Source organism: Ambystoma mexicanum, chromosome 11, assembly GCF_040938575.1.
Source record: "Ambystoma mexicanum isolate Mex_15411 chromosome 11, UKY_AmexF1_1, whole genome shotgun sequence".
Lineage (NCBI taxonomy): Eukaryota > Metazoa > Chordata > Amphibia > Caudata > Ambystomatidae > Ambystoma > Ambystoma mexicanum.
In genome coordinates, this window is record NC_090934.1 from 1,475,103,228 (window position 1) to 1,475,128,538 (window position 25,311).

The following is a 25,311-nucleotide window of genomic DNA, read 5'->3' on the forward strand; positions in this document are numbered from 1 at the left end:
CAGACTCGGTCGGTTCACTGTAGAAGAGGCCATCTTCCCAGTGCAACCTGTATTTCCCAGGCTCTTGCCCTTCAGCCTGAGCTTCTGCCTGGTGGCGAAGACCTTCCAGAGTTGGACATTCTCTCTGTCCCTTACTGAAGTCTGCCCTGCTGGGTCCACCTTCTGCCAGTAAAGACTGCAGCTCAGGATGGTCAACAGGATCCAGATCTCCAATGAGTTCCTGGCCTTCCATTAGCTCCTCTTCAGAGTCTAATTCTACCACACAGAGTTGTACCTCCCTCTCAGCCTCAGCTGGAGTGGGAGTTACGGGTGTAACTTTGGACAACCGCGGGGAAGTCCTTGTTGGCTGCACTGAAATGCTGGCTGCTAGTTTCGGTATAGAAGTCTTAGGTTTCCCTTTCGCTTCTGATTTCTTTGAGACAGCAGCTGACAATTCCAGTGGAGCAGGAGTGATTTCTTTCTTCATCATCTCCTGGAGAGTACCTCGCATGGTTCTCTCCCTTGCAGGTCTGGTTAGCACCTGTAACCTTTTACTAGGAGGTCTGGGGGTATGCGACACAACTCCGAAAGTTTTCAAATCGTTACCCAACAGAACGCGTCCTGGTACCTCACTCTGTATGCTGACAGGGATCTTCACAGTCATGTTGTTACACTGAATGAGAACTGGTAATTGGGGAAGCATCTGCACAGGCCCTCAGCTAACTTGGTGAGGGGTTTGGGTGCCTTAGCAACATCCTCAGCCTGAAAAAACAATTTATCCACCACAGTTATGCTGGCCCCAGTGTCCCTAATGGCAGGAGTCTCCTGACCATTCACCTGGACACTGTCCTTATAATACTCTTTAGTATTATCGGGGATAGAATTATAGACGTCTAAATTCTGTTGTTCCCACAACCCCAGAGATACTAAAGAAACGCTGGCTGAGACTCCAATGGGTTCCTCAGCTAGCAGTAGAAAGTTTCCACTTGTCATTTGGACTTCCTCCTCTGGAGCGAAGGCTAAGGAGACAAGCTGGACCCCTGAAGGTTTACCCTTACATCTGGGATCTCCTTTCACGTGGTCAGTCGAGCCACAAACAAAGCATTTCCCGAATACTTTCTGGAATGGTGGCTTGTTCTGGCCTCCTTCCGGTTTGGCACCAGAAGACACACTATTCTGCTGCGGTTTTCCTTGTGGCTTACCCTTATGGTTTTGTTTGGGGCCCTCTTTGGAATATGAGTTATTAGAATTCTCTTCTGAGTCTTTTCTAGGCTGTTTCCCCTCATCCTTTTTCTGAGTTGCCCCAGAATCCTTATGAGTAGCCCTTTGGCAACCCACAAGTCAGCAGCCTTAGCTAGCTTCCTGGAATCCAATTCCTACGAATCAGCCAAGTGCTGTCTGAGCTTAGGAGAGCAGGCATCATAAATAGACTCCAACATAAAAAGATTCTTCATACCCTCATAAGTGTTCACTTTGTAACCCTTAATCCATCCCTCTAAGTTTTTCAACCCTTCACTCACCCAGGTAGCCCAAGGGGTACCATCATGCTTTTTGAGGGTTCTAAACCTCTTAAGATACTGGGAAGGGGTCTTCCCAAATCTAGCTATCAAAGCTAGTTTCACACTTTCATAATCCTTCTTATACACCTCCCCCAACTCCATTACCACATCAGTCGCAACAGGGGGAAGCCTAGAGAACAACCAGGGAAGTAACTCATTCCCTGTGATGTCCTGGAGCCCATGATTATATTCAAACAGTTTTAACCAATCCAACACATCCAATCTCGGTTCATACATACCCACTAATTCCTTCGGCATCCGGGGTCTTTTGGGACTGGAGCTTCTAGAGGAACCAGAGGGGAGAGAAGCATTTTCCACAGACAACTTTTTCATCTCTAACTCGTGATTAAGTTCTATTTCTCTGAGCCTTAACTCAGCTTGCTTCTGCTCAGCCTGGGCATTCATCCGTCTGAACTCTAGCTCTTGGTTTCTTCCAGATTGAGCCAAAAACCATTTGTATTCTAACTCGAGCTTCATTTTTTCAAGTTCAAAATAACCAGGGTTACATGTGGGACCTGGTATGAGCCCCGTAGGTACAGTAGGTAAGGCAGACAGAGGCTCAGAGTGGTTAACTCCATTAGGTTCACTTTCCTCTTCTGACTCATTATCAAGGCTTTGATTCAGATCAATACCATTACTGTTTTCTACATGCGCTGGAGAAGTTGGTTCCTCTGAATCAGTACCCAGACTTTGGCTTTCCAGCAATCTTGCTATCAGTTCTACTTTCTTGCCTCTTACAGGAAGATTCTCTTGTCTACAGAGGGCTCGTAAACTCTCAGTATTTTCACCTGACAAGGATTCTTGAATGTAAGCTTCCATAGTAGACATATTTTTGAAAGTTGCTTTTTAGTGCTAAGCTTTGTGGTTAGTTATCCTAAAGTGTTGAAAAGCACTCTAAACTGTATACTCGATACAAATCCCACCGCTGTACAACCGTGTTAAGTGGAAAACCTGTGCAGTTCCCTCTGGGACCACTGCAAAGGATTTAGGCTTACAGGTGTTGGCAGTAAACCCACTTTATAGCTGTCTGTTCCACACAGATTCACCTGGTAGCTGTGGCTGAGCAGTCAGACCTCTCTCAAGAAAGGTTAGGCAGTATGTGGAGTATACAAAATAGGGCAATTTACACAATAGAACAAGCAAACACGGAACAGAGCTTGGGTGTAAAGATATATAGGTATTTATTTATAACAACACATCTAGAGAAAACTCTCTGGCACTAATACGGCAAACAACTTCAATTACAATTACTATACGTAGATCAATCCCCCTAACAATAGTTTGACAATTCTATGTTCAACGGCACCACTTATTTGCAGACAGAGGTGAATGCTTTAACCTAGATGGCACTCTAGTATTAGTTAGGATGGGAGAGAAAAGGCAGGGTATGAAATCAACTCAGTACCAACACTTTTACGAACAAATGCAAGGCAAGTAAGGCAGGGTCTACTGTAGATCACAAAGTTCAGAGGCTAGGCCCACTCGGAGAGAGGCAAGGCGAAATGTCCCAAAAAGTATCAGTGGAAATGCACTTCGAGTCTTTGGCGCAAATTGTCACAGAAAGATTGGACCAGTTCAGAACAGTAAGTTAAGAAAGCTTGGAGGCGACCCAATGGAGAGGCGAGGATTAAGACACCTCACGCTAACTGACACAAGGGAAGCCAGGTGGACACGGTACCTTGTATATGGAGAAACAGCTCCGGCGGGGGCAGTTGTTCCTGGTGGCGGATGCAAGTCGGGGCTTTGCCAAGAGAAGAGATGATCTTGTTGTCGAAGGAAAGTTGAAGATCGTTGCACCACCAGGGAAGAGACCAGCCGCGGAGTGCTCCGTCACAAGGCACCACTTTTTGGTCGCGGTACGGGATAGTGGCTATCCAGTTGCCGGGGTGCTCAGCACGGGCAATTCGACCACTACGCCCTGGAAGCAAAGAAAAAGCAAAGGGGACTGGTTGTTCCAACCAGTCAGGGGAAGAAGACTCTCCGGCGGGGAGATCTCCTCTGTCGTCGGGAAGTGGGGAGTCGGTTCAGCAGGGCTCCACCGGAGGTGTCGTCGTTGCAGGTCGGCTCAGCTTTACCCTCGTCGGATTCTTAGGTCCTGTGGCGACTTCTGAAGATCCAGTCCCAAAAGCCCTGCTTTTATGCGGAAAACCCCCATTCATTCAGCCTAGCTGTCAATCAAAACACGCTAAGTGGTGAGCGGGGTGGCTCACCACTTGGGCCAATCACACCAGAGTGCGACTTGAGTTGGCAAGGCAACTCAGTCCAGGGTGCCTAAACCCCCTCCCACACCCCCTGTGGTACCCAGACAGAATGGCACCACTTTGGAGGGCCTCTGTGCAGAAGCCCACCAGAAGTGGAACAAAGGGCTCAACCTTTGGTTTAGGAGTCACAGAGACGAACACAGATGCCATTTTAAAAACTGAGTTCTGGCAGAAAATACCAACCGATAGATTTATTTAAGATAAATAAACCGGTGGTATGTTAGAGATTAACGAGAAAAAGTATTAACCTCCAACAATGGGAAGAATCCCATAGGTTTATATTCGGGGTCGAATATAACAAGTAGTTTCCACTGCCACCAGCCAAAACTCGACGAGGGGGGACGGGACAGTGCTCCCTCGAATAACAGACCCAGGGGTAATCGAATTACCCTACCAGTACGTCCACAATAGGATGGTTTGTACTAGTTTGGTTACTAAATTTAGGTCTAGTAAAGCCAATGGTGACTTTACATGCCCGGGGAGACAGTAGTCAGTCCCCGGGTATGGAGTCTATGGTGGGGATCCTCTAGGACACCCCAGTGTTACGGCACGGAGGCTGCGGTGTAACACACATAGGAAAACATATGAGACCCTATGGAGTAAAAGACCTCATAGCCCATAGAACACATTGACATTCAAAGGAAGTAACCACATTCATGTCCAAGAGTGGGAGAAAAAGAGTCTCACTCTTGGCAGGATGGAAAAAAACAAACTCCAGAAATCCAGCAAAGCTGCTGGGGGACTTGCTAGGTTAGGAAATTCAGCCTAAACAGAGAATTCTCCCTAACACTCGCCCCCCCCCCCCAGACTAACGGACAGGAGGATTTAATCCACTCCTGGATGAATCTCATACCTCTAGTCGATGACATACATCCTAGAGAGACCATCAGCATTTTGGTGGTGACACCCTGACCTGTGCTCAATGGTGAAATCAAACCCTTGCAGGCAGATCGACCATTTCAGTAGTTTTGGGTTTTCCCCTTTCATTTGCATTAACAATCTCAAGGGTTGGTGGTCAGTCTGAATGACAAAAGCAGAACCATACAAGTATGGCCTAAACTTCTTCAGAGCCCACATGATAGCAAAGCATTCTCTTTCGATTGTTGCCCACCTTGTTTCAGGATCCTTCAGCTTGCGGCTGATGAAGCAAACGGGGTGCTCCCTACCTTTCACATCCAGTTGACTGAGTACTGCACCTATTCCTACATTTGAAGCATCTGTCTGCACAATGAAAGTTTGGTGGTAGTCAGGAGCTCTGACTACTGGGGCTTGGCAAAGAGCCTTTTTCAGGTTTTCAAAAGCCTGATTGCACTCCTCGTTCCATCTAACCTTTTTAGGAAATTTGGGAGAGGAGATGACATTCAGAGGAGAAGCTATGGTCCCATAGTTCTCAATGAAATTCCTGTAATACCCAGTGAGGCCTAGGAAGGCTCTCACTTGGGTCTGAGTAGTAGGTGTTGTCCAATTTTGCACAGCTTCAATCTTACTGAGCAAAGGCCTTATATCTCCACCTCCTACCTCATGTCCAAGATAGATTACCTTACTCTGTCCAATTTGGCATTTACTCGCCTTTATGGTCAGATTGGCTCGTCCAAGAGCCTGCAAAACATCTCTCAGGTGGGTTACATGTTCTTCCCAGGAATTGCTGAACACTGCTATGTCATCCAAGTATGCCATGCAGAAGTCCTCCATCCCATTCATAACCTGGTTTACCATCCGTTGAAATGAAGCAGGTGCATTTTTCAATCCGAAAGGCATTACCTTAAACTGGTATAAGCCAACGGGGGTAGAAAATGCAGTTTTCTCCTTGGCATGGTCTGTCAGGGCTATTTGCCAATAGCCTGACGTCAAGTCAAATGTGCTGAGGAACTTGGCTGCTCCGAGTTTATCCACCAACTCATCTGTTCTTGGCAAAGGGTAGGCATCTGTCTTGGTGACTGCATTAAGAGCTCTATAATCCACGCAGAATCTAAGTTCTTTAGATCCGGCCTTTGATACTAACACATCTGGGCTAGACCATGGACTAGTAGAGGGCTCTATTACCCCGAGATCAAGCATCTTGCTGACCTCACCTTTGATGTGGGTTCGTACGTTTTCTGAAATTTGGTATCCTCTGCTTTTGACTGGCAGACAGTCACTAGTGAGTATGTCATGCTGGCCCCAAGGGGTCAAGCCTGGTGAAAGCGAGAACAGAGAGGCAAACTGATTCAACATAGATTTGCACTCTTCTTGTTGCTCGTGTGTCAGATTTGAAGAGAGATTTACTCCTTCAATTTTTTCGTCTAAAGGTAAGCCTCTGAGGAGATCCGGGAGAGCTTCACTCTCTTCTTCTTCCTCTGATGATGCTAGAAGCAACGCTCCTACATCAGGTCTTGAGACATACGCTTTGAGTCGATTGGTGTGGAACACTGTCGGAGCCTCCTTGGGATTGCCCAAGTCCACCAGATAGTTGACCTCTCAGAGTTTTCCCACAACTCTGAATGGTCCCATCCATTTGTCTTGCAAGGCCCTCTGCCTTGTTGGGATCATAACGAGAACGAGCTGGTCTTGAGTGAACTCAACCATGTTAGCCTTTTGATCATGCCAGTGCTTGACCAATGCTTGTCCAGCTTTCAAGTTATCGCTTGCTTCTGTCATCACGCGCGACATTCTCCTCCGGAGACCTATCACATAGTCAGTCACTCTGACTGGCTTGGGGGAAGGAGCACTCTCCAACCCCTCCTTAATCAGGGCCAATGGACCTCTGACGGGATGACCATAGAGAAGCTCGAAGGGAGAATATCCTACTCCCTCCTGAGGGACTTCTCTATAAGCAAAGAGAAGGCATGGCAGTAGAAGGTCCCACTTTCGTTTAAGGGGTTCCTCTAAAGCACCTATCATGCTCTTCATGGTTCGGTTGAACCGTTCTACCAACCCATTGGTTTGTGGGTGGTAAGCGGTTGAGAACTTGTAAGTAACTCCACACATTTTCCACATGGCTTTCATGTAGTGGGACATAAAGTTTGACCCCCTGTCAGAGATTACTTCCTTAGGAAACCCGACCCTGGTAAAAATACCAAGGAGGGCCCTAGCCACAGCCGGAGCTGTAACAGTCCTCATAGGAATTGCCTCAGGATACCTAGTAGCATGGTCTACTACAACAAGTATAAACCTGTTGCCTGAGGAGGTTGGAGGAGCAAGGGGACCAACAATGTCAATCCCTACTCTCTCAAATGGGACTCCCACAACTGGGAGAGGCACTAAAGGTGCCACATTCTTGAAGCCAACCTTACCAGATGTCTGGCAGGTGTGGCAGCTCCTGCAGTGTGTTTCTACTTCGGCCCCCATCTTCGGCCAATAAAAGTAGAGAAAGAGCCTTTCCTTAGCCTTCTTGAAACTCAAGTGACCAGCCAAAGGAATCTTGTGGGCTAACTGCAAGAACTGTGGTCTGTCCTCTTGGGGTACTACAAGTCATTTGTAGTCTCCAGGTGCAGACTCGGTCGGTTCACTGTAGAAGAGGCCATCTTCCCAGTGCAACCTGTATTTCCCAGGCTCTTGCCCTTCAGCCTGAGCTTCTGCCTGGTGGCGAAGACCTTCCAGAGTTGGACATTCTCTCTGTCCCTTACTGAAGTCTGCCCTGCTGGGTCCACCTTCTGCCAGTAAAGACTGCAGCTCAGGATGGTCAACAGGATCCAGATCTCCAATGAGTTCCTGGCCTTCCATTAGCTCCTCTTCAGAGTCTAATTCTACCACACAGAGTTGTACCTCCCTCTCAGCCTCAGCTGGAGTGGGAGTTACGGGTGTAACTTTGGACAACCGCGGGGAAGTCCTTGTTGGCTGCACTGAAATGCTGGCTGCTAGTTTCGGTATAGAAGTCTTAGGTTTCCCTTTCGCTTCTGATTTCTTTGAGACAGCAGCTGACAATTCCAGTGGAGCAGGAGTGATTTCTTTCTTCATCATCTCCTGGAGAGTACCTCGCATGGTTCTCTCCCTTGCAGGTCTGGTTAGCACCTGTAACCGTTTACTAGGAGGTCTGGGGGTATGCGACACAACTCCGAAAGTTTTCAAATCGTTACCCAACAGAACGCGTCCTGGTACCTCACTCTGTATGCTGACAGGGATCTTCACAGTCATGTTGTTACACTGAATGAGAACTGGTAATTGGGGAAGCATCTGCACAGGCCCTCAGCTAACTTGGTGAGGGGTTTGGGTGCCTTAGCAACATCCTCAGCCTGAAAAAACAATTTATCCACCACAGTTATGCTGGCCCCAGTGTCCCTAATGGCAGGAGTCTCCTGACCATTCACCTGGACACTGTCCTTATAATACTCTTTAGTATTATCGGGAATAGAATTATAGACGTCTAAATTCTGTTGTTCCCACAACCCCAGAGATACTAAAGAAACGCTGGCTGAGACTCCAATGGGTTCCTCAGCTAGCAGTAGAAAGTTTCCACTTGTCATTTGGACTTCCTCCTCTGGAGCGAAGGCTAAGGAGACAAGCTGGACCCCTGAAGGTTTACCCTTACATCTGGGATCTCCTTTCACGTGGTCAGTCGAGCCACAAACAAAGCATTTCCCGAATACTTTCTGGAATGGTGGCTTGTTCTGGCCTCCTTCCGGTTTGGCACCAGAAGACACACTATTCTGCTGCGGTTTTCCTTGTGGCTTACCCTTATGGTTTTGTTTGGGGCCCTCTTTGGAATATGAGTTATTAGAATTCTCTTTTGAGTCTTTTCTAGGCTGTTTCCCCTCATCCTTTTTCTGAGTTGCCCCAGAATCCTTATGAGTAGCCCTTTGGCAACCCACAAGTCAGCAGCCTTAGCTAGCTTCCTGGAATCCAATTCCTACGAATCAGCCAAGTGCTGTCTGAGCTTAGGAGAGCAGGCATCATAAATAGACTCCAACATAAAAAGATTCTTCATACCCTCATAAGTGTTCACTTTGTAACCCTTAATCCATCCCTCTAAGTTTTTCAACCCTTCACTCACCCAGGTAGCCCAAGGGGTACCATCATGCTTTTTGAGGGTTCTAAACCTCTTAAGATACTGGGAAGGGGTCTTCCCAAATCTAGCTATCAAAGCTAGTTTCACACTTTCATAATCCTTCTTATACACCTCCCCCAACTCCATTACCACATCAGTCGCAACAGGGGGAAGCCTAGAGAACAACCAGGGAAGTAACTCATTCCCTGTGATGTCCTGGAGCCCATGATTATATTCAAACAGTTTTAACCAATCCAACACATCCAATCTCGGTTCATACATACCCACTAATTCCTTCGGCATCCGGGGTCTTTTGGGACTGGAGCTTCTAGAGGAACCAGAGGGGAGAGAAGCATTTTCCACAGACAACTTTTTCATCTCTAACTCGTGATTAAGTTCTATTTCTCTGAGCCTTAACTCAGCTTGCTTCTGCTCAGCCTGGGCATTCATCCGTCTGAACTCTAGCTCTTGGTTTCTTCCAGATTGAGCCAAAAACCATTTGTATTCTAACTCGAGCTTCATTTTTTCAAGTTCAAAATAACCAGGGTTACATGTGGGACCTGGTATGAGCCCCGTAGGTACAGTAGGTAAGGCAGACAGAGGCTCAGAGTGGTTAACTCCATTAGGTTCACTTTCCTCTTCTGACTCATTATCAAGGCTTTGATTCAGATCAATACCATTACTGTTTTCTACATGCGCTGGAGAAGTTGGTTCCTCTGAATCAGTACCCAGACTTTGGCTTTCCAGCAATCTTGCTATCAGTTCTACTTTCTTGCCTCTTACAGGAAGATTCTCTTGTCTACAGAGGGCTCGTAAACTCTCAGTATTTTCACCTGACAAGGATTCTTGAATGTAAGCTTCCATAGTAGACATATTTTTGAAAGTTGCTTTTTAGTGCTAAGCTTTGTGGTTAGTTATCCTAAAGTGTTGAAAAGCACTCTAAACTGTATACTCGATACAAATCCCACCGCTGTACAACCGTGTTAAGTGGAAAACCTGTGCAGTTCCCTCTGGGACCACTGCAAAGGATTTAGGCTTACAGGTGTTGGCAGTAAACCCACTTTATAGCTGTCTGTTCCACACAGATTCACCTGGTAGCTGTGGCTGAGCAGTCAGACCTCTCTCAAGAAAGGTTAGGCAGTATGTGGAGTATACAAAATAGGGCAATTTACACAATAGAACAAGCAAACACGGAACAGAGCTTGGGTGTAAAGATATATAGGTATTTATTTATAACAACACATCTAGAGAAAACTCTCTGGCACTAATACGGCAAACAACTTCAATTACAATTACTATACGTAGATCAATCCCCCTAACAATAGTTTGACAATTCTATGTTCAACGGCACCACTTATTTGCAGACAGAGGTGAATGCTTTAACCTAGATGGCACTCTAGTATTAGTTAGGATGGGAGAGAAAAGGCAGGGTATGAAATCAACTCAGTACCAACACTTTTACGAACAAATGCAAGGCAAGTAAGGCAGGGTCTACTGTAGATCACAAAGTTCAGAGGCTAGGCCCACTCAGAGAGAGGCAAGGCGAAATGTCCCAAAAAGTATCAGTGGAAATGCACTTCGAGTCTTTGGCGCAAATTGTCACAGAAAGATTGGACCAGTTCAGAACAGTAAGTTAAGAAAGCTTGGAGGCGACCCAATGGAGAGGCGAGGATTAAGACACCTCACGCTAACTGACACAAGGGAAGCCAGGTGGACACGGTACCTTGAATATGGAGAAACAGCTCCGGCGGGGGCAGTTGTTCCTGGTGGCGGATGCAAGTCGGTGCTTTGCCAAGAGAAGAGATGATCTCGTCGTCGAAGGAAAGTTGAAGATCGTTGCACCACCAGGGAAGAGACCAGCCGCGGAGTGCTCCGTCACAAGGCACCACCTTTTGGTTGTGGTACGGGATAGTGGCTATCCAGTTGCCGGGGTGCTCAGCATAGGCAATTCGACCACTACGCCCTGGAAGCGAAGAAAAAACAAAGGGGACTGGTTGTTCCCACCAGTCAGGGGAAGAAGACTCTCCGGCGGGGAGATCTCCTCTGTCGTCGGGAAGTGGTGAGTCGGTTCAGCAGGGCTCCACCGGAGGTGTCGTCATTGCAGGTCGGCTCAGCTTTACCCTCGTCGGATTCTTAGGTCCTGTGGTGACTTCTGAAGATTCAGTCCCAAAAGCCCTGCTTTTATGCAGAAAACCCCCATTCATTCAGCCTAGCTGTCAATCAAAACACGCTAAGTGGTGAGCGGGGTGGCTCACCACTTGGGCCAATCACACCAGAGTGCGACCTGAGTTGGCAAGGCAAATCAGTCCAGAGTGCCTAAACCCCCTCTCACACCCCCTATGGTACCCAGACAGAATGGCACCAATTTGGAGGGCATCTGTGCAGAAGCCCGCCAGAAGTGGAACAAAGGGCTCAATCTTTGGTTTAGGAGTCACAGAGACGAACACAGACGCCATTTTAAAAAACGAGTTCTGGCAGAAAATACCAACCGATAGATTTATTTAAGATAAATAAACCGGTGGTATGTTAGAGATTAAGGAGAAAAAGTATTAACCTCCAACAATGGGAAGAATCCCATAGGGTTATATTCGGGGTCGAATATAACAAGTAGTTTCCACTGCCACCAGCCAAAACTTGACGAGGGGGGATGGGACAGTGCCCCCTCGAATAACAGACCCAGGGGTAATCGAATTACCCCTACTAGTATGCCCACAATAGGGTGGTTTGTACTAGTTCTGTTAGTAAATTTAGGTCTAGTAAAGCCAATGGTGACTTTACATGCCCGGGGAGACAGTAGTCAGTCCCCGGGTATGGAGTCTATGGTGGAGATCCTCTAGGACGCCCCAGTGTTACGGCACGGAGGGTGCGGTGTAACACAAATAGGAAAACATATGAGACCCTATGGAGTAAAAGACCCCATAGCCCATAGAGCACATTGACATTCAAAGGAATTAACCACATTCATGTCCAAGAGTGGGAGAAAAGAGTCTCACTCTTGGCAGGATGGAAAAAAACAAACTCCAGAAATCCAGCAAAGCTGCTGGGGGACTCCCTAGGTTAGGAAATTCAGCCTAAACAGAGAATTCTCCCTAACATGGTATAACCCACAGCCCGTGGCCACCTGTACTGAATGGTATAACCCACAGCCTGTGCAGTGCCCACCTGTACTGAATGGTATAACCCATAGCCTGTGGCCACCTGTACTGAATGGTATAAACCACAGCCCGTGGCCACCTGTACTGGATGGTATAACCCACAGCCAGTGGCCACCTGTGCTGAATGGTATAACACACAGCCGGTGGCCACCTGTACTGAATGGAATGCTTTAGCCCTTTCAGGCTGATGTGTCTGAGGGCGGTGGACACCAGCTATGCCCAGGCATCACATCTGTATGTTCCGGAAAGCTGGATTGGGCCTCTCCTGAAGGGCTCTGGCACTCTTGGCAAAGGAAGATGGGTGCCCATGAGTAATGGCCTCTCCATGCACCCCCTCCCCTCCTTCTGCACCAAGACTCGCACACATGGATGTCTTGTCCTGCTCTCCGCCATTCTTGCCCCCTCCAATCCCTCACCAAGGTCCTTTCGGAGCCCTTAGCATTAGCAGGAGATTAGGCTGGCAGAGCTACTGGCCTTATGCTGGCATACCACCCAAGCAGATCTAGTTCCATTCAACGAAGGGAGCCCCCATGTCTTTACAGCTCAGTTAAGCCCCGAATACATGCCAGCTAATGCGACAGATGTGGGAGCAGATGTGCGGCTCAGCCTTATCATGGCCTCTGACTGTTTCACCCAAAGGGTAGATCTAGTGCCGGCTACAGGTGCCGGAGACATACCTGCATTTCACATGGCACTTCTGCCACATGTTAGCGGCAAAAGCATGCAAACTTGTAACACACATGTCAGGGCTCGTTTTCAAGAGTGCAAGGGTCAGGAGCAAGAGATGTCATTGGATGGCAATAGCCTAATGACTTATCTGTATAATGGGGCAGGCGTCTATCAAGGAATAATGACTGCAGCATCTGCTGAGTGCAGACAACTTAAGCATAACTACAGGTTAGGGGTACCTGCAATACATGGTCAAGTCTAGAATGCTGCACTGACTTTTTAATCTTAGAATGTCTGGATGCCGCTCGGCATCAAATATGGCTCAAAGAATTTTAGTAGTTACATTTTGCACCTACCTTGGCACAGGTGATGGTGAGCACTTACGTTTTCACAATGTAGAGGAGCAGATGTTTACTTCACTCATAGACCCACCCCCTCACCTCCGACCTATTGGACGAATAACAAGAAGACACTTTGAATGACGCCTGATACAATTCCAATACTGCATCGACTGTATGAGAGACGTAATGTACTCAGACAACCGTACCAAATGTACCCTCGAACTGAAGCAGTAGCAGGAAAATTGCAACCACCACGGAATATCGAGGAGCTGTAAAGAGAACCTGACAGGTGCAAAGTGATGTCATAAGGAGAGGATATGATAGCACACAGAGACAATATGAATATACTTAAAGAATGAAGACATAACTGAAGAAATAAGAGCAAACATACGTACAAGTAAAACAAAACCATGTATAAAGAAGATAAGTAACCAAATGAGTAGTGAATGTATATATGCAGAAACGCAAGGTAGATACATCACAAAGAAACTTGCTGCAGTAGAAAATATAACATGGGTAAAGCATCCATATTGAAAAAGATGGATGCCGGTTCACAACTATAGTAAGCGAAAGACTCCAAGGAGAGAGACCAGAGCTGCAGAGCTGACAGACGCTGGAAATGGATTAGCACACCAACACAGAATAGCTGCTGGCCAGAGGTCAAGGATGCCACAGCAGGAAGCAATTGCGGGGTACTAGGAGAGTAAACGAGGATAAGCAATCTACGCAGGTCATATTGCTCTTAGATTAAGTAAATGAGCGAACATTTGCAAATGCCAAGTATTGACGATTAAAGATGCAGAAAGCATAAGTGAGAATGAACAACCAAGTTTTCAGAAGCTGAAGAGGGTAATGACACCCTAAATAATTGAATCAAATGGCACTAAATATAAGGCAAAATTGACAAAATCATGGTCTCCTCACATATGGTGAAAGACCAGAAAACGAGGCCTGTTCATAAGCTTCAGGCCAAGATAACAACGTACCTTAACTCCCCTTAAGGTTCCAGAGAAGAGAACATCCAGCAAGGTCCACTACAAAGGAGAAGCCTTGGCTGAGGAGACATGGTAGACTAATTGGGAAAATGAGCAGTAGTCTGATGTTCTCTGCACCTGGGTTTCGTTTTGCTTAGGTGCTGCTAACGAGCTGAGTGTCCAAGGTTGGGCGAGAATGCCAACCAATCAGAGGGCCTATGCAATGGTAAGCATACCATAGATGGTTGCAGAAGCCAATCTGCTGCTGTTATACTGCTATAGTCTGTATTATACGGAGAGGGAGTGTCAAGGCTTGCCTGCCAGAGAAGGAGCACCCTATAAGGTTACTAACATTCTGGGTACAGAATCGGTTATGATTTCACTGCTGGATGATTTAACCTTGCTCTAGGACTATGGAGGGGCCGGAGTGCTAATTCTCCTGGCCTTCTCTGCGGCATTCCATACTGTGGACCACGCCATCCTACTGACCCATTAGGAGCAAGCTGCTGTTGCTGGGCCCCTTCTGGCATGGTACAAGTCCTTTCTCGAAGGGTGTTCCCAGACTATCTCTTTTCAAGCCTGCCACTCTTCTGGTCTGACTTGTGGTGTTCCACAAGGGTCTTAGTCACTACTTCTTTTTAATCTATATGTGCGTCTACTGGCTGATCTAATTGCTGAGTCAGGAGTCCTTTTTTATACCTCTGCCGGTGACACACAGTGTTCTGGTTGGATTCCCCCCAAACAGAACACCCTGGAAAACTCTGTGACTGCCTGGATAACATAGGTCACTAGATGTCCGCGAACTGGAAATAAAACAGAGGTTCTGGTGTTCGGGCCGAAAATAGCGGACAAACTCCGGAACTCTCCATATTGGCCTGACTCACCGGTCCCGTGCCATGTGGCCCGTGCATCTGTGAGAAGCCTCGGGTGAGGCTTCTTCCCAATGGCTGGTGGGAGGCGCAGATTTCCGCTACTTGTAATTCAGGGTTTGGAAAACTGAAAGTTTTGAGGACAAGTCTACCTCTGTTACCCCCAGCGAGTCAAACAACGTTGGTAACATCTTCTATAATGGGGTCACTGGACTACTGCACCAGGATATATCTGGGACAAATATCAGATCCAGCGTACGCAGGTGCTCCAGAACTCAGCAGCAAGACTGCCACTTAGGGTGGCGCATCTGATCCCTTCTACAGCCCTTCTGCATTGCCTGCACCGGCTCCCGGTGGCGCCACAGATCGATTTTAAGATACTCTGTGTCACCCACCGGGCTGTGCACAATGTTGGCCCAGAGTATCTAAAAAAATAAGATAGTACGTTATTGTCCAGCCAGACAGCTATGCTCTGGCTTGCACCTACTCCTTAAGATACCGAGGTATCAGCGGAAACGACTGGGAGGCCGTTCATTCTCGTTTGTGGAACGCAATTCCACTATCACTAAGAGTCATGGATGTTCCAAATCAGTAACTGTACAGGTTTTGAGTGGGAGACGTCCTCACGGCACCAGTGACACAAGTGCCTAAACGCTCTTGGGCCTTAGTTGCGCTTTTTAAATCTTCAAATAAATAAATAAATAACACTTATGGACCTTATAATAAGTAGAGATGTTCCCCTAACCAATCCCCCATCCAATAGGTTTAATTATTTGCCATGTGGGATGATGTCATAGCTGACACACATCGAGGTATAAAGCGCTTGTGTATCTGAAATGCAACTGAGGGGGAGTGGACTACAAACTCGCCAGGTTTCGCTACTTTATTGAAAAAACAAAAAGGGACCAACCTGCTGGTTAAATAGTTTTTTAGTAATTTAAATATACAGCGGATCATATAATGATATCACTAAAAAACCAATTTGATGGCTATATCAAACTTTAGAAGCAATCAAGACAATGTTGAAAAAAGGAGAAAAGAAAGAAAGTTTTTATTTTATTCTGATATTTGTATTTACGAAAGTCCAAATTGGATCAAAAAACCAATAAGAAAGTACATATAAAAAATCAGTGAAAACATTGTAACACTTATTAAACAATCTTGGATTAAACAATAATGTGACAGAATATTTTAACCAAAAAACATTAAACGTTAACAAGAAAAACATAATAGATCATGGTTGGGTAAAAATAGGATTATAACTTAGAACAACTTATGGTGAATTTCTCAATTTGTAACTTAGAACAGGTCTGCCAACGTGCAGGTGTCTTTCACAAAAGTGTTCTGTTGAGATTTATTAGAAAAACAAATTATTCACAGACATCTAGAACACGTTTCGGCAAATAAGCCACCTGTCTGGCAATTAATTTCCAAATGTTGCCTTCCTCAGGGCGAAAGAAACAACAACAAGTGGACCCTGTGGGGAAGCAGACAAAAAAATATTCCTTTTAAATTAGAAGAGAACATGAATTCATTCTGAATTTGAGTACTAACTTTGTTCCAGATTGCTTATAAAGTAAGTTTAAACCATACGGCAAAAGATGCCACTAAGTTTGACTGTAACAAAGTAGAGTTAACCAAATGCGGTGCTTACCGGCAAAAAACGGAGCAGGGCATATGGAAAAATAGGCCAGAGATGATCTCAGCCGCGGGTCGACGTCACAGGTGGTGCGCAGTAGAAACAACCACTAAGGAGAATAATTTTAGGTAGTTCAGGGCTCACAAATATTTTTAGGAGAAAATGCATTATTTCTAAAAAGCTTTGTTTATAGAAATGCCATCTGGCCAAATACAATTGGCATACCTGGCTGTTTTGCTGTTTTCAGGAATTAGTCCATACGTTTACCAAATGGAACAAGTTTGTTGAATGGAGAGTTCTTAATGTTATGACACGGCTCTTAGTTTCCGTGTTGATGGCCTAGGAATAGGGAAGAAAAATAAAGGAACATGCATGAGAAATCATGCGTGTGTCACTCTGAACGAGTGCAAATGCTTTTGAAAAGCAAACAAAATGAGCTTGAAAGTAGTTAAAAATAGTTAAAAACTGCCTACCTTAAGTTCTCATGTAGATTTAGCCAAAATGATGGCAGAAGCGTTCCCTTTAATTGCTTTGTTGGACCCAGTTGTCTTTGGAGTAATGAAAAAATGAAAAATGGGAGACAGCGGTCGACTAAACTCATGTCCCCAAGGTGATTGGTCCATTCTGCAGGAAACCATAAAATGGAAAACGCTTCGCGTTAGAGGAACAATAATATTATTATGCGGAAAACCTAACATGCCGCTTGTGTTCACAGTGGATGTTTTTTCTCTTACCATGCTCCCAAGATTGGAATCGCGCGATTTTCAAGCGAGTTCAAGTGCGTCCCGACAGCAGTACTCCGACAGGGTTGTGGGGCACTGTTCGAGAGGACGCAGAAAACGGAAGAGGCAAATTGCATAACTGCCTCTGATTGGGCTGCATGTGTGTCGCGCTATGATTAGGTGGTGAGAGACGTGCCTGCCAATGTCTATATTGCTACTGGTTAGACGAGGCGAGCCTCTCTCAGCTGACGTTGCATCCGCTGCCAGCATGTCAGTCAAGGACTCCTGGTCACGTCCGCGTATGTAAGCCTTGTTTCACTTAGTAAAAAGTGAGGGAAATTAAGCATACTAATGCATCTCATCCTGCAGTGTGCGTGTGGCCACTGAAGTAACTAGCGCATGCAGAACTAAAGGGCGCTGATATTAATTTCGATGGCTCGGAAAGGGAATCTGAGAAAAGAAGGAAAAAAAGAATGAACCACCAGGCATTTATCATGCGAATGATTGATGGAAAACAAAGTAAAATGGAATGAATCTTTTTGTAGATGTATCAATTAGTCATGAATTTAACACGTAGATTGCATGAGTGTGTATGCATGCCTGTGACAACATCACACCAGCTATGTGTTCCGGACTGGTTATTAAAATGAATAACAAACCCTTTGATAGAGAGTATAAATGGTAGCAATGAGAACCGGAAACAGTTCAAAGATGGCCGGAAGGGGTCACAAATGATCATAGAGATGCTCCCCAGACATCAAAAGCACAGAGATTTTTTAAGTGGTTGGGAAGAAATCCTCGTTAAGACCATGGGTATGTGTAGATAATCGATAAATCCATCTCGCCTCCTTCTGTAGGAGGCTGCGGGAAACATTTGTGGAATTTTTCACGACATCTAGAATCCACCAGTAAATGTCATTGGCAGAGTGGTGTAATTCAAGGTAGTGACTCACTAGGGGTGCAGATTCCGTTTTGCACCTTATTTTAGAGCGATGCTCTGAGATCCTGATATGAACAGGACGAGAAGTTTGTACTACGTACCGGAGCCTGCACGGGCACTCGATACAGTACACCACCTGTTTGGTTTTGCAGTTTGTGAGAGAGGAGAGTGTCCATGTTTTTGTACCAATGTTAAACTCCTTCAATTTTTTGGTAAACTGGCAGACCGAACAAGAGCCACAGGGAAAGTGACCGACAGGAGTTCTGAGGTCCCACAGACCCATTCTTGGTGGGTCTTTCTTAAAATTGGAGTGTACCAGTTTACCTTTGATATTTTTAGCCCCTACTTTATTGAGCTGGTAATAAAGTAGTACTTTCCCATATTCTTTGAGTCTGTCCGGGTGTTTGGGTCCAAGATTATTTGTTATGGTAATTCCATTCTGCGCATAGACACGCCCAGTAAGTGCCACTGCACACCATAGTGCTGGGTCTAGTTGGCATCAGCTGAATGAGAAAGTCACAGGAAGAATGGAGCAATGTGTTGACGCGGGCAAGGTATCAAAAATGATTCCTTGGTGTCAAAGATGTCTCCTAAAGTCTCAGGGATTTCCCTTTGGGGACCGGTTCCCTTTGTGCTGCACTTTCCTTGCAGTTCTTGAGGGTGTCCAGTCAAAGGCTCGAATGCAAAAGGTTAGAGTCAATAGGGTCGAAAACCAAAGGTTTGAATTTTTTTTATTTATATATTTATTTCCCCAGTGCTTCCTGAATTCGGACTTTAAATTTCGTGTTTTTTATTTTCACTGTCATTAGGATAGTAGTGTCCACAATCTTATCTTTTCTTTTGCTAATGTTTGTAATATTATGGATAATGTTCTTTTTGAATAATTGTGATTGTTGTATGTTATCCATCTTTCCTAATATTTCATTTTGAATAGTTTTTTTAATATTGCAATTTTGCTTTCTTGTGGATGGACTTGTTTTTAATTATTTTTTATGTTCTATTTTAAGCTCAGGATAGACCACCCCCTCCGCCCAAATCACCTTCACCCTCCCTCGTAAACGTTTTCCTGAACCCTTTCAATTCTGCATAAGTAATGTGCAAATAGGGTTCGAAAATACAGGTATAGTTAAAAGGATTTGAGAGAGGGTCAGAGGTGAGTGGGGGCCAGGCGGACTCAGTGCTTGGACAGCAGGGGTCACTGTCCAGATACACGAACCGTCCATGTCTTTCAGTGCAGAACACAATTAATCGCCCAAGAGATGTGAGTCTCCATGGACTCTATGTGTTGGCAGGGGTGGACTGGCCTGGCCTATAGGGAACACTGGAGATTTCCCAGCAGGCCTCTACACCCTGGGCAGGGGTGGACTGGCCTATAGGGAACTCTGGAGACTTCCCAGCAGGCCTCTGCACCCTGGCAGGGCTGGACTGGCCTATAGGGAACTCTGGAGATTTCCCAGCAAGCCCCTGCACCCTGGCAGGGGTGGACTGGCCTATAGGGAACTCTGGGGATTTCCCAGCAGGCCTCTGCACCCTGGACAAGGTGGACTGACCTATAGGGAACTCTGGGGATTTCCCAGCAGTCCTCTGCATCCTGATCCTATTGTGTGTGGTAACCTATTTTATTTCCAAATGTTCTCATAGGAAAAGGGTTGTACTTTCCGGAAATGTGTTATATGGGACCATTTTGAACATTATTTCCAGGGCCTCTTTAGGTTCCCTCTCCACCCCTGTGTGTTGGTGCCACTGCTCTTGGGATCAGTTTGGAAGTGTCTGCTGATAGAATCCAAGTGGCTTTGACATTTCAAAGAAGGGTCACAGACTTCCACGCGTGTCCACGTGCTGCAGGAACATGAAAACACATGTTTCCAAAGCCAATGGGTTTTGTCTGTCATATATCAAGTGCCCGAGTAATGCCAAGACTGAAAAGACAACAATACAGAGTGCACTTCTACGAGTGATAACAGACACTAAAGTACTAAACAACAAACAGGCACACACTTTAAACAAAAAAAGAAGAGCAAAACAAACACTGTAGTTAAAGGCTGGGACCCTGCACCCCAGGCACGCACAGAATGCACATTACATCAAAAGTGGCCTGCGGCCAGGGACAGCAGGGCTCAAACAATAGCATTGAAATAAGGTTCCCGATCCAATTATTCATCGCAGACACTTGTGGAATAGACTATAGGTCAGTTTCCTTGTGCAAAGTGTTTCTTTAATGCTTGTAAGGAACAACACACCAATGAAAAAAAGACAACCACACCTCACTCTCCCATACGTCCAGGACAACACTCAAACATTCTGAAAGACACGACCCAATGAGATGAAATCTCAATGTAACAGATATGAGACTTGAGTTAATCATATCTGAAGTGCAGAAAGTATTTTAGAAAAAGATGCATTAGCAGGCTTGCTTCATATCACTAGCCAAAGAATTCTAAAAATGGAAACATTTTTTCAACATAATCGCCGACTTAAGTTTTGGCCAAAAACCAGTCAAATTATGTCCAGGCCTTCAGCAGGGCGACAGACATTGTTTATTGTCATGTATTCTGAATTGTACCCAAAGGTCCTTCAATCTTTGCAAAAAGTTTTCAGCATGAGGACAACTCTGAAATAGATGTTCTCTTGCGATGTACATATTCCATCAAAGGTTCATTTTGAGAGTTGAAAACCAATTATTTGCTTTGTTGTTCCCCCCCCCCCCCCAACAGTTGCTGCATCCGTCAGAAGGAGCTACCCACCAGTGCAGGGCTCACTTCCTCAGAGATCCCACCAGTCCCCAAAGTTCTTGCTCGCTCCACTTCTTGCTTGGCACGTTGCCCCCTGTTGGCAGACTCACTCTTTCATCCTGCTTCGGCCTCTGAGTGGCAAATAAAGCATTCACTCTCCTTAAATGAAAGTTCACCTTTCAGAAAATAAAAAAAGCAATGGCACACACATACAAAAGAACAGATAGAGAAACATGGCTAAGATACATGTGTCATGGTACGCATTTGCCATCTACCACTACCCAAACCAATCGTTTTTGCTCAACGAGGTGTCAGGAGCCAATACCGTTCGAGTCTCTTCCATTCCTTGTCCTGGATCCTCCCATGCCCTTTATTATGTGAGTCTATTTTATTTCCAGTTGCACCCCACCCCTCCCCCCTTCACCCTCTTTTTCTCTCCCCCTCCTGTATCCCGCCTTTCATCCCTTTCCCCCCCCCACCATGCTTCTTACCATTTGCCACTGGCTACCCATCTTCTTCTCGGGCGGGGGTCCTTGCAGCGCTGGCACCATTACGGCTTCCTTTCCTGGTCAAAGAGGGAGGAAATTGTTTGTGAAAGTGATTTTTGAAGAGTGTTGTGGTGCTACATGATAGGGCAAATGTGGGCCAGTATCGTGCATTAAGCTTGTAATGACCATGCCCAGTGCTTTAAGTGGGATTAGAAAAAACTTGGGGGCGGCTCTTGTTAGGGGTGTGGCCATGCCCCCTAATGAGAGCCCCCCCAACCTAAAGGAGGGGGGCTGCTAAAAGAAGTAGAGCAGGGGCACACTACATTTACTACCTTTGATGCTCCCAGCACCTCCTCCTTTCAAACAAAAGAAGGGGGCGGGCACACCAAAGGTGTGACACCAGTGTGCCCCAGCAGGCAGCCCTTTCATTCACTGACCCACGTGGTGCAACTCTTTAACCACGGGCTTCTTGAATGACAGGACTGCCTGCTGCTGATGTCTCTGCACTCAGAAACGGGAGGAGGGCTGGACTGCCCAGCTCTCCTTTTCTTTCCGAGTAAATAGACATCAACCAGCATGAAGCCCCCTGCTTTGTCCCCTTGGCTTCATGTTGGGTGATAACTATTTACTCTGAAACAAAAGGAGGGCTGGGCAGTGCAGCCCTCCTCCCGTTTCGAGTACATAGATATCGGGCAGCCCGCACTGCACGGTTACACCTGCTGCCTGCAGGTGTCAGCACTTCTGTTTGCAAAAAAGAAAAGGTGATACATTTTCTTTTTTTCTAATCCCAAGTGCTGGCACCTGCAGGCAGCTTGTGTAACTGTGCAGGTGCTACACGGGCTGCCTCAGGTGTTAGTGTGGCTGGGGCTAGTCAGGTCTGGGCCCCAGCAGGGCCCTGGCTTGGGAGCCCTTTCTGGAGACTGCTGTGGCTCGGCCCTGGCTAGGCCTAGCCCACTTAAAGCACTGAGTCCATTCCAATTTGGTTTTGTCAGAAAATTCTTGGGCTGCCATGCTCAAAGGCCCTTCTGTCAACTGATGCCCCGATACCGTGGTCCCGATGTTCCGGACTCTTCCACTTGCAAGAAAACAGATGTTGTTATTTAGGGCAGTTGGCCATGGTGTTGAACCAGCTGCCACACCAAGTGTGATGCATTTGAAAACACTTGGCCATTATTGAAATCTTTAAGGCTCTGTGGATCTCACGGTAAGGGCCCTGTACCTTACAATTCATGAAAAGGCAGAAGGAATGTGGTGTTCGTGTTTATTGAAGAACAGGGATGTCAATTTCAATCAGAAATGGCTTCCAAGAATATATTAAAAGATGGTGTATGTATTGCCCAGAGGGGTGTGCAATAGCATGAAGATGAGAACAAGGGGGGATCTGTATGCTGTCATGAACCATCGGACGCGTCCCTTTTGGACTTCCTGGTTCCTGACACATAGGGGCTTGCACTCACCAGTACTCCCAACATGGCGTCAAACACGGAACGTTGTTTACCAGCTTCCGTGTTGGATGCAGCACGTTCTATAAAGAAGACACGCCCCCGCGGCCCTGCACGTCTCAACGCTACCGCTTGTAGTGGCTAGACGTGTGCTGCCGTAGTTTGCTCTCGCTATCTTCTTTGATTCCTGGCCCCTGATTTCTCCTCCTCATTCATTCCCTTCCTCTTTATTACCTCTTGCATCCCGGATCTCCGTGTACCCGTCTCCGAGTACACTCTTCATCGTTTTCCAGGACTTCCCGGACATTCTGAACGTTCCAGGAGTCGGAACGCTAAACGCACGCTGAAACCCGAGGACGTTCGCACAGGGTTATACAAGACCCGAACTGTGCGCAAGAAGACTCCTTCAAAGAACTCCAATAAAGAACACAGACAGGTGACAATAAAGAACACAGACAGGTGAGAAGGGGGGAAACCTGTGAGAGATTGAGACGCCAACAAACTGAAATTGATACGGACATGGAGGGGGCAGTTCAAGACCTCATGCACGGCATGCAGGAGTTCACAACATAAGTGCAGAATCTTAAAGCCGAGAATGCCGCACTTAAAGAATTAGTCCTGTCCTGTGATTCCGCGACCAAGGAAAGCGTATTTCTGGGCGGAGTAGTAGATAAATATGACCGTTCTTCAAAAGACCTTCGCAGATTCCTTGATTTGTGTTTAGTCCACTTTACCTTTAAGCCCTACTACTTCTCTACCCCCAGGGCAAAGGTGGGCTTTATGATTTCGCATCTTTCCGGGAATGCATTAACTTGGGCTACGCCTTTAGTTCATTCTGGAGATGCCCTCCTGGATGACTATGATGGATTCGCAGAGGCCCTAACGACCATGTTTGACCGCTCAGAACAGGTCTATAGTGCCCAGGAACGCCTACTGGATTTCCAACAAGGTTCCCAGGATATGCTTACCCATGTGACACGCGTTAAGCAACTGGCCAAAGAAGCAGATTGGTCCTCAGAAGCCTGATTTACCCTTTTTTGAAGAGGACTGAATGAAGAAATAAAAGATGAGCTAGCCAGAGTGGCTCGCCAGGTTCCTTCCAGGCTCTTATGGACCTCTCTTCACAGATAGACTTCCGTATCCAGGAAAGGAAGGCAGAAAAGAAGACTAAAATGCCTTACCAAAAGACCTCCTTAGAACCTTCCTCTAAAGCTGAGCCCACTCTTGCCCCCACTACAGATCCAGAACCCATGCAACTGGGGGCCTTCCGCAGACCCATATCCCCGCAAGAAAGAATACGACGGATTCACACTGGGCTGTGTATGTATTGTGCCTCAGACAAACATCTTGTGAGAGAATGTCCTCTAGCCCCTCCTCGGCGTTCGGGAAACGCCAGCTTCCGATCCTAGATGGAGCACAGCTTCGGGATAGAGATGTTTGCTCCACATCTATTCCATCCTTGAACTCTCCTGGACAGAACAATCTTGTGATCTTGCAGGCCTTTCTATCGCCATCCAAGAACGAAACCTACCCCATTTTGGCATTGGTGGATTGTGGAGCCATGGGGATATTTATAGATCAAGATTGGGTCACTACCCACCACATTCCATATGAAACTCGAGGCATCATGCAACCTGTAGAGGCTATTGATGGAAGACCTCTCTCTTCAGGACCCATCACCCTACAAACCAAAGAGATCCAGCTCTCCATAAACCATCAGAGAGGTTATCAAATTTGACATCATAAAGTCTGCTGGGTATGTCCTGGTTACAGAAGCACAATCCATACAACAACTGGGCGGCAGGATCCTTGTGTCTTGGTTCCGAGCATTGCGTGTCTCACTGTCTATCCCTGGATTCCTCGTCGACATCTTCTGAAGGTACGCTGACAGACCAGCAAGGCCCACTCACGGTCTCAAATATTATCCAGGTTCCGAGGGCCTATCAGGATTACACTGATGTGTTTTCAACTGCCAGTTCAGGCTCTACCCCCTCTCAGATCTGCAGACTGCCTGCGCTATTGATACTGAACCCTCAGCAGTGATTCCTTTTGGAAGGATGTTCATTTTATCCGAACCAGAGAAAAGGGCCCTCTGAGAATACTTGGATAGCAACCTTGAAAATGGCACCATACGACCTTCCAAATCTCCAGTGGGAGCTTTGTTGTGTTTTGTTCCCAAGAAAGATACTAAAGAGCTTAGGCCTTGTCTTGATTATCGTGGTTTAAATCAATGCACCCTCAAGGACCGCTACCCATTGCCCTTAATCTCAGATATCCTGGAAGCGGTGAGAGGAGCTGTAGTCTTCACAAAATTAGATCTCAGAGGTGCCTACCATCTGATCCATATAAAGGAAGGTGACGAATGGAAAACAGCCTTTAGAACACCCTTTGGTCACTTTGAATACCTGGTCATGACCTTCGGACTCGCCAATGCCCCAGCGGTCTTCCAAGGTTTCATGGACCGTGTGTTTTCCGATGTGCTGTTCCACTTCATCATAGTTTATCTGGACGATATTCTGATATACTCCAAGGACCATCTTAACCATGAAGAGCATGTTAAGGCAGTCTTACAGCGGCT

The 25,311-nt window shown here is 46.4% G+C and overlaps 1 protein-coding gene and 1 long non-coding RNA gene across 2 annotated transcripts in view; one reads left to right on the forward strand and one right to left on the reverse strand.

The window, feature by feature from the left end:
• Positions 1–25,311, forward strand: part of LOC138504593 (ADAMTS-like protein 5) — a 567,458-nt gene that overhangs the window by 109,418 nt on the left and 432,729 nt on the right. The window lies entirely within an intron of this gene.
• LOC138504874 (uncharacterized) lies at positions 15,805–17,333 on the reverse strand. The gene is made up of 5 exons (XR_011280027.1): positions 17,144–17,333; positions 16,883–17,033; positions 16,635–16,748; positions 16,425–16,518; positions 15,805–16,247 (listed from the first exon to the last, which is right to left on the reverse strand). It is a non-coding gene; the product is annotated as an uncharacterized lncRNA (long non-coding RNA).